Genomic DNA, 10835 nt, shown 5'->3' on the forward strand with positions numbered 1-10835 from the left:
AAGCATTTCAGCTGGGTTTTGTTCACTAGGTGGCACAAATGCACAAGAGATTGATTCAGAAGTTTTCTCCACAGTTTTGCTGTTGATGTTGTAAATGTGTCCAGGGTAATTTTGAACATGTTTCAAGAGTGATTTTGGCTCCAAAGTTCATTTTTGAAGAAAGACCCATAGTGATATATTCACTGGGGACAAGTCAGTGCACTAAGTCTTAGTCATCTGAGCCTTGCTTCTCTCAGCTGCACTCATGTCCTTCATGATGAACTGGTTGTATCAAAATCTCCCCTTCTCTTCACTAGACCAACACTAACATAATTACATTAATGCACTTTTAATTTTAATTGGAGAGGAAATATACTTGCAGAAAAAATTTAATACTGAAAAAATTCCCATCAATTCCAATCATGGAAGAAAGTAAATAAAGAAAGACCCTAACTGAGTAGCAAGAACAGTATAAACTGGACAACATTAATGGAAGTACCAGTAGATGAAAGAGATAGTAGCCATATCCTTCCTCACCTAAGGTTTGGCTGGATGGATGAAGCAAAGGCAAAGTCAGTGGCATGATGATGGGAGCTGACCTGTCTTCCTGCTAGCTGCCAGCCACACAGCTTCCCTCCAAGCTGGGAACATTAGACTGGACATATGAGGCTTAATCTAAGATTCCTTAATCAAAGGCTTAATCTGAGATTCCTTTTCTGGCTTGTCAATACAGGTGGGCTTCATACATGTGCTTTTAGAAGGTACTAGCATAAATCCTAAAAGATCTGTGTGCTCTACTTCTTTCTCAAAGGATCTATTTTACTGCTTCAGATTTCCACAATTCCACTGAACTTATATATATATATATATATACACACACACACATACATATATATATAGATAGCTAGATATAGATATAGATACAGATATAGATATATAGATATAGGCTTCATAAATTCTTTCTGTTAAGGGATAATCAACTCTTGGGTTTTTCTCCCTATCTTTCCTGCTTAGCCCTGAAAATAATAGAAATGATGTGATTTCAAGGTCAAGGGTGAGCACAAGACCTCCCGGTTCACGAGGTTTGTGCTGTGCATCAGAAAAGAGCAGGCAGTGGCAGAAAGCCACCACAACCATTAAAATGTAAGTGAAATACTGAAGTCAGGGAAGGCTCAGGCTTTGAAAGCGAGTAACTTAAACATTTTCTTTCCAAACATCTGTAAATTATTAGTCTGATTTATTTTGAATTAAAAATCATTTTTAGCAGACTGACAGCTTATTTTAATTTTCAGCCATTAGACTTTTCAGATGTTTGAATTTCATGCTGCGCCATTGCCTTTGATGCTGGAGAAAGGTGCCCCTGCTCATCAGGTGTATTTGGGTCCTTTACCAATGAGTGCTGGTTCTTTTCTTCGTCTGTGTACACCATGATCAAATCCTTGAGGCTGTCTACTTCCCCTGTTGAAACTCTGATACCATTGTCAGTCCTGTTGGAAAAAGCATTATGCTCACTTCAGAGGCCAGTCAGATGACACAGTGTCTTGGTTGAAATTGATATTGTCAAACACTATAACATATAACAAATATGAGATGTCAATGTCTCTGCATGGAGAAAGCCAACATAAAAGAATTCAAGACATAAAGCACCCCTTTCTCTACTCCTTCTGCTCCACTGTTGTCACTTTGCTTTTGTTACAGTGGGTATTGTTTGTTCAATGAAATTACTCATTCTCTCTTTCTGGAAATCCAAAACTCAACTTGAATAAGTGTTTTTACCCTTAATTTCAAAAAGAACTATGGAAGAAAGAAAATGTGTTATATTATATCTCTATCATTCACTGTGGTAGCCAGTATTGACTGGAGTTCAAACAATGCCTGTGATTCTGAGCTTGGTGCTCTGACAACTGAAATAGCTGGATTTGATATTTGTTTTTTCATCTACAACTGAGTAAGGACTTCCAGGTAGTTCAGATGTGTGCCTTGTCATGATCTTTCTAGAGGGTATATCTAATCCTTACACTTGGTAAAAATTAAAATCGAAATTTAAACAGACTCCTTTCTACGTAAAATCATAAGAGGTAAAAGAAGAATTAAGTGTTTCTGCAGATGATAATGTTCAGCATCAGATTATCCACTTACACATAAAATTCAAATAATCTGATATGGCTGCATTTTCTTTGATTTCAAGTCCACACCATAGGATTTAATATGATTTTATCCTATGAAATTCTTCCTTGGCAAATCTTCTAAGTTTGCTCAAAAGCAGTAGCAAGCTCAGCAGACCTTTTGAGTTATTTTGACAGGCCCCAGAATTGACTCATCTCTAATAAAAGTCTGACCACCCTACAGTTGAACCCAGTATGGGTTGTGGCAATGACACCACAGGGTGTTTCACTTTTACGATTCCTTCTCTTAGTATCTTCTTAGTATTTATGGCAAAAAAGAGTTTTCTGTTGATCATGGCCAGCAGATAGCAAACATACCTCCCAGTACATGACTTGACCTCTGAATGGTGTTAGGTTTGGACACTACAAGATAAATTAATGTTTCTAGCCCCAGGCCTCCATTCTGCAGACTTCCCTAGGTGCTTGAACTTGTAAATAATACGGGCACTGCACTTGCGTGAGTTTCATCAGGAATAGTGGGATGAGCATCTTGCTGTGTCTGGGGAAGTACTTGGTTAATGTGTAAGAGAGAAAAAGATCTCCCTCTGTCTGTGCCCATCTCCTTTGAATGTTTGACAAAGTATACGCTGACAGATTCCTGAGCAATCCTCCAAGGCAATGGGTGTCCCAATGCTTTCCCAGACCTCCTGCTGTTCTCTCTTGTTGTGACAGGTCCTAAGCCATAGAACTAATGAAATACTTCTACCTGATACAAATGTAACAAGTCCAGGATAAATGCAATGGAAATCCATGAAAAAATCCAGTGAAAGAAATGTGCAAACAGAGATTGAAAAAGTGTCTGCATGTTTAAATTCTTAATTTGTACAATGTTTTGGGGGTCCTCAACTTCAAGGGATTCTGAGAAATTGCTTTTCAGGGAAAGTGTTTAATGACTAGATATAAAAAAAATGTTTTGGGAGCCTTTGTCCAGCCTGAAAATTTCAGGTCTGAATAACTTTAGTCACCTCTTTTGTACAGAAGTTGGACTGAATATTTTGCATCATCAAGTTTTGCAGTGTTATTTCCATATCCATTATTCCCCCACTGCAAGGTATTTCAGTAGCTTTTTTCAGTAGTCTTTCTTGTAGCTTTCCTACTGTTAATATTTTTTTTTAATTTGGGTGTGCGTGTGTATCTGCTGTTGTTGTTTTGTTTTGTTTTGTTTGGTGGGGGTTTTTTGGGCTTTTTGTTTTTTGTTTTTTTTTTTCTCTGACCTTTCTGGAAGCTTGGAGTTTCATAGTTTGACTTATGGGTGAAGTGTGGCATAGATATGAAGCGGATAATGCAGCTCTATAAGCTACCAACTGCTTAATGAAACTGTACCTTTGCAGTAACTGGTGGAGGAAAAACACCTCATTAAATAAGAGGAAATCCAAGGAGTTTCTCAGGGAGCATGAGTGACTTTCCCACATCTTAAGCAGCTGGCTCTTCCTTCCTCTCATCCTCCCATTAGCTATTCCCCAGTAATGGTCTCGCTGGCCTCTGAGGCGCTGACAAGATCGTATAACTTTTAGGGAAGCCTATGGTTGTTGCCGCAATTTCTTCTTCCAGCTTAACTAATGGCTTGTGAAGTTGGAAATCCATGTCTTGAGTTTGATGGATTTTGTTTGGAAATTGATCCCAGCAGATAGTTCTTTTAAAAGAGTGCCTAGATATCAGACATATCCAGGGAAACCTACTTAAAGCGAGGCTCATCTTAACATTCAAGGTCAACAGAGAGATGTGAGAAAGAATCCTTACAGGATAAAAAGACTCATGTATATTAAACTATGTGTGTCCACAGTCATACTGAATGACTTTCAAAGCCTTCTTCTTCCTCTTTTTTTTTTTTTTTTTTAAATTCATACATCATTCTTTGAGCTGTCTTTGTAAGCTGTCTTTCCCATGGCACTTGGCCAAGAAAGAGGACACAGGGCAACCCTATAATGGGAATCCCAGAGGAAAAGGTCAGTCATTCCCAGCCCACAAAAGAAGACTTATCAATCAGTTGTCAGACCATGAAACCAGAGCATCCGATGTTAAAGAAGTCTGAAATAGATCACCATAAACACCTCACAGCTCTTCTGTAGCAAGTGCAAGGAGGATATGGGAGGGAATGAGCTGTTCCTTCAGGTCTGGGAGAAAGTGTCATCATTCAAAAACCTTTTGATAAACTGCCTTTCAGTTTCAGCAAAAACAGTACACCAAGACAACTGTCTGCAGGGCTAGGAGTTTCAAATCACCAAAGGGAGGGGATGCCTGCAGGCCACGGAGAATAAGGAGCTATAGGGTTTTAAAAGAGTTATCCTTAGTCTCCTCTGTGCTGCTAATTGTTTAAATAACTTCTTTTCTGGTAGAAGTTATTTTTTCCATATATGTGTTCACAATCTGACTACCAGTTGCACAAATCAAAAAGTGCCTGGAAACATAGATATGAAGCAGTAGTTGCAGCCAGAAACTCCCAGAAGGTATTGGTGCACCAAAACTCGTGCATGGTATGTAGGACTTTTAATACAAGCTGGGTAACTCAAATTGAAGATGCAAACAATAACGCGAATAATTAACTCTGGGGAGGTTCACATCTGTATCTGAGATGTTCCAGCTGCCCTCTCCATGTGTACAAAAGGCTGAACCATAGTGCTGGATCCAAGGAGACATATTCTGGGAAAATTCAAGGCAACATGTAATCTTCCTTATTGGCAGCCATCTCCTTAAAGAGAACAAAAAAAAAAAGGAAAAAGCAGATGTGAACTCTAGGGCATTATGGACATTTGTGGTCTTAATATGGACTCTATGTGTAGAGTTCTTTTTAAAGAAAATAATTAAAGTGGAGGGAAATGCTAAACCTAAGTCAGAGGGAGCCTTAAAATCCAGTTAGGTAGGTATTGTAATATACATTTTTCTGTTAAGGGCAGTTGGCCCTAAATTTGTTTTATGTATGTATTTGTGTATATATATATATATATATATATATGTATATATGTATATATTTAGAACAGAGGGCTGTTGGCTGCAGTCAAATCTTGCGTGACTTCATTCAGGATGCCATTTCTCAGGTTCATTAGAGGTTATTTTAGTCTTGTAACACCTAATATTAATTTGGGTTAATCCAGAGATGGACTCAAGATGTTGCCAGTCTCGAATCTGGACACACATTTAAAAGCTCAAGTGAGAGGTGGGTGGAGGGCTACTTGGACCATTATAAATATTTCAAGATGATGAATAAACAAAGGATAGATATTTTGATTTCATTCCATTTCTGTTATCAGCTGCCAATTCTTTACAGTCCCCACCCTAACTTTTAAGGCTAAAGCCAGACTGCAGAACCATTGTAAATCTCCTCCTGAAACTCTCAGCTATGACAATTATTAGACTGAAGCAGTTTGCACTGCTGAGCTACATCATCCTCTCTGGCTGCAGCTGAAAGTGTGCACTAGTCATTTCTCATCCAGGTAACATATTTAATGTGCTTTTGAAGTGAACACCAGATCTGACTGCCTCTTGTAGCTGATAGGCATTGCACTGCACGGGAACATTCAATGAAGAGGGAAATCCACTTGAGGACCATGTTGTGCTGAGTTGTAGCGGGCTGAGATGTGCTTCTTGCTCATCTCCAGGGCTGCTTTGGGATGATCAGCCATGGTCATCTTGTCACAGAAACCTCTGCATAGTGCTTCTTACTAACATTGTCCCTGTCTAAGCCACTAGTGAAATTTTAGGCAGAGTTCTTGCTAGTAAACCATCCATGTGCCCTGGAGAGGAACCAGACCCAAAAATCTGATGGAAAATCAAAATAAAAAGAGATAAAAAGAGGGAGAGAGAGAAAGAGGAAGTATAGAAAGGAAATGGGGAATACAAAAAGTTTTCACAAGTGTTTTGGATTTCTGGGATGTATCTTCAAGCACGTGTCTGCGTTGATTTGCAGGCAGACAGAATCAGCCAGATGTGAACTGGGAGTGCTGTGGCTTTGTCAAGGCAGTGTTGAACCTGGGTAGTCCGAAGCTGCCTCTCAGCAGGGCTTGTGTTCACTGCTGAGCTAACCATGATGGTGTGATTTCACGTTTGGAACTGTTGGACTTGGAGGGCACAAGCAGACTCACCTTAGTTCAGCCCAGAAAACAAAATGCAGATATGCCCTTGTGCAGGTAAGAAATTCCAGCAATCTTTCTGTCACTGGCAGTGCTGAATTTATAACCTCGTCACACATTAACACAGATGGACATGCTGCTTTTTCATACATGCATGGGGGTCCATGGCCTGTATAAAGACCATCCATGAGTGAAAAGTAGTGTTGTACTCCAAACTGTGGTTTTTGTTCTGCAGAAAGAAAACGCACCTTGTCTGTATTGTCAAATGTTATTTGTGTTACTGAATTGCTATCAGTATAATTAATGAATAATGAAGAGAAAAGGAAAATAGAGTATAATTCTGGAAAATATCTCAATAACGATGCAGTTAAAATTGCTATATACACACTCCTTTGCACATACCCTGCCTCTGCAGTTATGCACAACCTTCCCCTGCCCTTTGGCTCACTGGCTTCAGTCTGGAAGAGGAGTTAGTGTGTCATCAGCATCCTAAGTCCTAAACAAGTAGAACTATGAAAGTGGTGTTGAAGGTCTTTCTCTCTTACTCTAGGGTACATTTAGGACCATTTTTAGACTACTATTTTTTAGTGTGCTTTAACACTTGAGGATTTCTTATTAATCCTCACCTCCACATTACACTCAGATTTGATGTTTGGAGTGTCTACATCTATTAGCTACTTGCTTTTCACTTCATTCACCTGAATAGCAGTCTTACACATTCTTTGCATCTGCAGTTCTTTCATTAGTGAGATAGTTGCATTCCCAGAGCCTCCAGTGCTGTCTCATGCCCTCTCTCTTGTCATGCAGTGCCTGTACTCCTCTCTGCTGTGACCTGCATCCTCACTCTCAAGCCTTCTGCTGTCATACCTTGCCTTTACACCTAAATTATTTTGTTGTTCTAGATGATTTAAGTCTACTTCATTCATTAATACAGGCAAGCTGCTTATGACAGCTGACTCTATAAAAATTATCGCTGTACCACATAATTAACCAAAGATAAGGAAATAAAATAGACAAAGCAATTGCAACACTGTCATTAAAAAATTAATTTTACAAGGGGATGAAGCTAAAAAAAAGCTCTAGGTAAGATGAGACAAGTCCAGACAAGGCTTGAAGAGTTAGTAGAAAGCTGTGGTCTGTTATTAGCCATAGCAATGCTGTATTTACTGTTTGATGGACAGCAGTAAGAGCTGACTGGTAGTACCTCTGATTGCAATTTTCAGGTCTTTTCCCAGCTTTGATGAAGCAGGAACTTCAGTTACATGATATCTGGCTCCTCTGCTGTTTCCTGAAGGGTCCTTGCATTTCCAGGAGAGTCCTTCAACCCTCCATAACTTTATGGGCTATGAGGCATGAGGTGGTGCAGCTCACTGTTGTGGCTCAGGGGAATATAAGGATTCAGGCTTTCTTGTTCCAAAACATTCAATTCTTGTGAATCAATTGATATTTGCTGTTAGCAGCAAAAGGCTTCTTGCAAACTCCTCATTCTGCAAGTTAAAGGACATTTTTCAGACACAGGCACACATGTAATTGGCATAAAGCACTGGAGAATTGTGTCCAGATTGTGTACAAATCTATAAATGTGCAGGAATCAGGTTTTCCATCTGTAGGTACATATTAGTTCATAATGTAGGGAAATAGCAGGATCTGTGTGGGAGTGGGCTTTTATTTTATTATATTATTCTTTCTTTTTCCAGGTGTTTTGAGGACACAATTAGTTTGCACAATCCCTAGGAAATATCCCACTTGCACAAGGAAAGGATAACACATGGAAACCTCTGCACCATCCAGCTGGGCAGCCAGAACTTTTCTCCTTTTTCTTGTTTCTTTCTCAGGTGTGTGGCTATTTTTCATATCCAGGACAGTTCCATTTCTCTGCTCAGTCAGGCACTCAACCTTTTTGCCTAATTATATCTGATGTTTTTTACTCATAGTATTATGCTCTTCTTCAGAGGAAATGAAAAGCAGATTGTCTCCTTGGCAGCAAAGAATAACAAATGTGCTGCACTGAATAGCTGCTAGATGAAAAACTGCCACAATCTGCCTCTGTGCCAACCAGTGTTAAAGACACTCTGACAGACAGGAGGCTGCTCTGAGAACTACTTCCTGCTCCCTTGATGTCTAAAAGTGCTCTGAAGTAAAGTTAAGGTTACTTTGCAGAGAAGGAGTTGTGGATATCTGATTAGGCAGAAGGTGTTGAAAAATTTCCAGCAGAATTTTAAAACTTGCTTCAGTGAAGTTTCATTAAAAGGAATAATAATTATAATAATAAACTGCTCTGCTTCAGTAAGGTTGAAAGAAATTTCCTTATCTAGACACACATTTTTATTTTGGACTTTTTTTGAGTAAAATTTGATTTATGTATTGGACTTCTTGCATTTAAAAAAGAATTAATCTCTCCCTCTGGAAGAAAATATATGTATATAGGCAAATCAAAATATATTTAAAAATCAAAATATAATTACATATTTTGGCTTTCAAAACAGGATATTTTAGTGAACCTGATGTTAGTGCTTTTTTTTTCTTGGATGTTTTGCCTCACAGAAACATTGTAGATTTTGTCTTCTTTAATGCTGGGTACAATTCCCCCTGCCTTCTGAACTGAGACTCCAGAATTTGGATAGTTTTGTGATTGTAACTATACCTATGCCATCTATACATGTTACTTACACATTTCATAAGTTATTTCAGATTCCTTCTATTCATTTTACCAAAAAGCTTTTTATTAAGAGTAAGCATTAAAGTCAGTGAATGTTCATGACTTTTTGCAGAGGAGGCACAAGTCCAAGGTTTGATTTACTTCCTTTAAAATTTGCAGAGACTGACTATTAGATCAGAGTAACAAAAATGGAAGAATGAGCAGAAAAAACTGTGACAAAAAGTACTTACCTCAACTTTGTGTAATTCCATCCTATTCCATCCTATACTGACTGTCAGGCTGCCTTGCAGGAACGAGAGGTCTGAGTGCCTTGGGGGACTTTCAGGGCTTTTTGTTTTGGGAAGAATCAAACATAAGGAAGCCATAAGTCCTTCACTGGTGGTCAGTGCAAAGAATTCTGCTCTAAAAATCCTTTGGTAGACTGGATTTGACAAAATCCTTTGAACAACTCTTGTCATGAGGATCATCAGACAACCTATTTTTCTGTTAGTTTTCTTCTTCCAGTGTTACCTAAATTCAGTGAGAAGCGTGACATGTGAAACCCATGATGGCTGCATGTTCTGCTGGTTATGTTGCTGAAGCAGAAAGTTTTCATGTGACTTGTCATACAGTTCTGCTCACAGCAGGCTCTGTTTGACGCTTTCACAGCACATGTTAGGAGTCACATTTCATATTTTAAGGAGTCTGCAATGAGAGTTTGTAGTGGGCAAGCCCAAAAAAAAGATCCTGTGGAATTAGCCTAATTACCCCAGGAGAGGTGGTTGTAGAGTCTCTATTCAATCCCATTCCAAATGATTTCTCACTTTCCAAATCAATGCAACCATGCCGAGTCTCAGTAAGATGTAGTTCTTGGTCAATCTGTGATAGTTTTTTTTCAAGTTTTGCTTCTTTATGTTAAGCATCTTAACTAACTAGTTTTACCTGCTCTGCCAACTCACTACTCAAGACAGGATTATTCACATCTGTCTAATTTTCCCATGTGGTCTCCCAACCACAAATGTCTGCTTTTTAAATTTTCTTTGTAATTGACTACTGAGCCATTTCATTACTGCATCTGTGCAGACAGACTTTCTTTTGCCTTTTCACTGAAGGTTGGGTGTGGCACTATCTTGCATTTTACCTTTCACTTACACAGACAAATTCTAGCCTTTCATCATCACATTATGCCACCGTGCAAATGAGAGGCTCATAAAAATTGTCTATCCTTCCCTTGCCAGCCAGAAGGCATTGTCAGATATATTTTATTCATGTTGCTGTTATCAGTCAGAGAGGCTCACTCTCTTATTAGATCATGAATTTTGGCTTTGAATCGTCATTGCTGCTCAGTCTTATTAGAAATATGAGGCAGAAATTTGTTTTTGTTTGTATGTGCAAGAAAATGCTGGGTTATTGTCTGGAAATGGCTCCTCTGGCCCAGGATATCCCATCAAGACAAGCACTGATGAAAATGTCGTGGGACTGCCAACATCACCTCTGAGAGATGGATACCGAAGCATATCATGGCAAGATAAAGCCTCGTTTAAATTCTGTCCTGGAGCAGGATGGACAGCTATGGCTCTATGGCCCTTAAGGGACTGGCACAGGAACTCAGAATCAAAATATTCCTCGTTCCTAATGATTTTACTGAAAAGCTGTCTCCTATGTCTTTCTTTCCCATTTTCTGCCTGGCTCTACTGCTGATATTACCACTCTGGAGTCTTAACAGATTGCCCTTTCAGAATAAGGATCTTCTATTTCCATCTATTCATATCTTCTGGCTTTTCTAGGTGAGTTGCCAAGTTATGCCAAGAGACTTGAGACTGTGTCAGTGCTGTTAGCTCCTCTTCCACTCCAGCTTCTCTATTCCCTCTCCAGCTGTTGAACATCAGGACAGAGTCCAGCGCTGCAAAGACACATGGAATCTCCAAGCACCAGACAGACATGACAGTACAGTGACCTGCCAGGACAGAGCTAGGTTTTGCCACT

General features: G+C 39.2%; 1 long non-coding RNA gene across 1 annotated transcript; it reads right to left on the minus strand.

Moving 5' to 3' along the window:
• Window positions 1–4612: 4612 nt before the first annotated feature.
• On the minus strand, window positions 4613–9499 carry LOC121675878. The gene is made up of 4 exons (XR_006020261.1): window positions 9101–9499; window positions 7474–7698; window positions 6224–6440; window positions 4613–4833 (listed from the first exon to the last, which is right to left on the minus strand). It is a non-coding gene; the product is annotated as an uncharacterized LOC121675878 (long non-coding RNA).
• Window positions 9500–10835: the final 1336 nt, after the last annotated feature.

This window comes from Corvus kubaryi, unplaced genomic scaffold (genome assembly GCF_017639235.1).
Source record: "Corvus kubaryi isolate FWS band 111438036 unplaced genomic scaffold, C.kubaryi_AGA036_p1.0 76, whole genome shotgun sequence".
In the NCBI taxonomy this organism is placed as follows: Eukaryota; Metazoa; Chordata; class Aves; order Passeriformes; family Corvidae; genus Corvus; species Corvus kubaryi.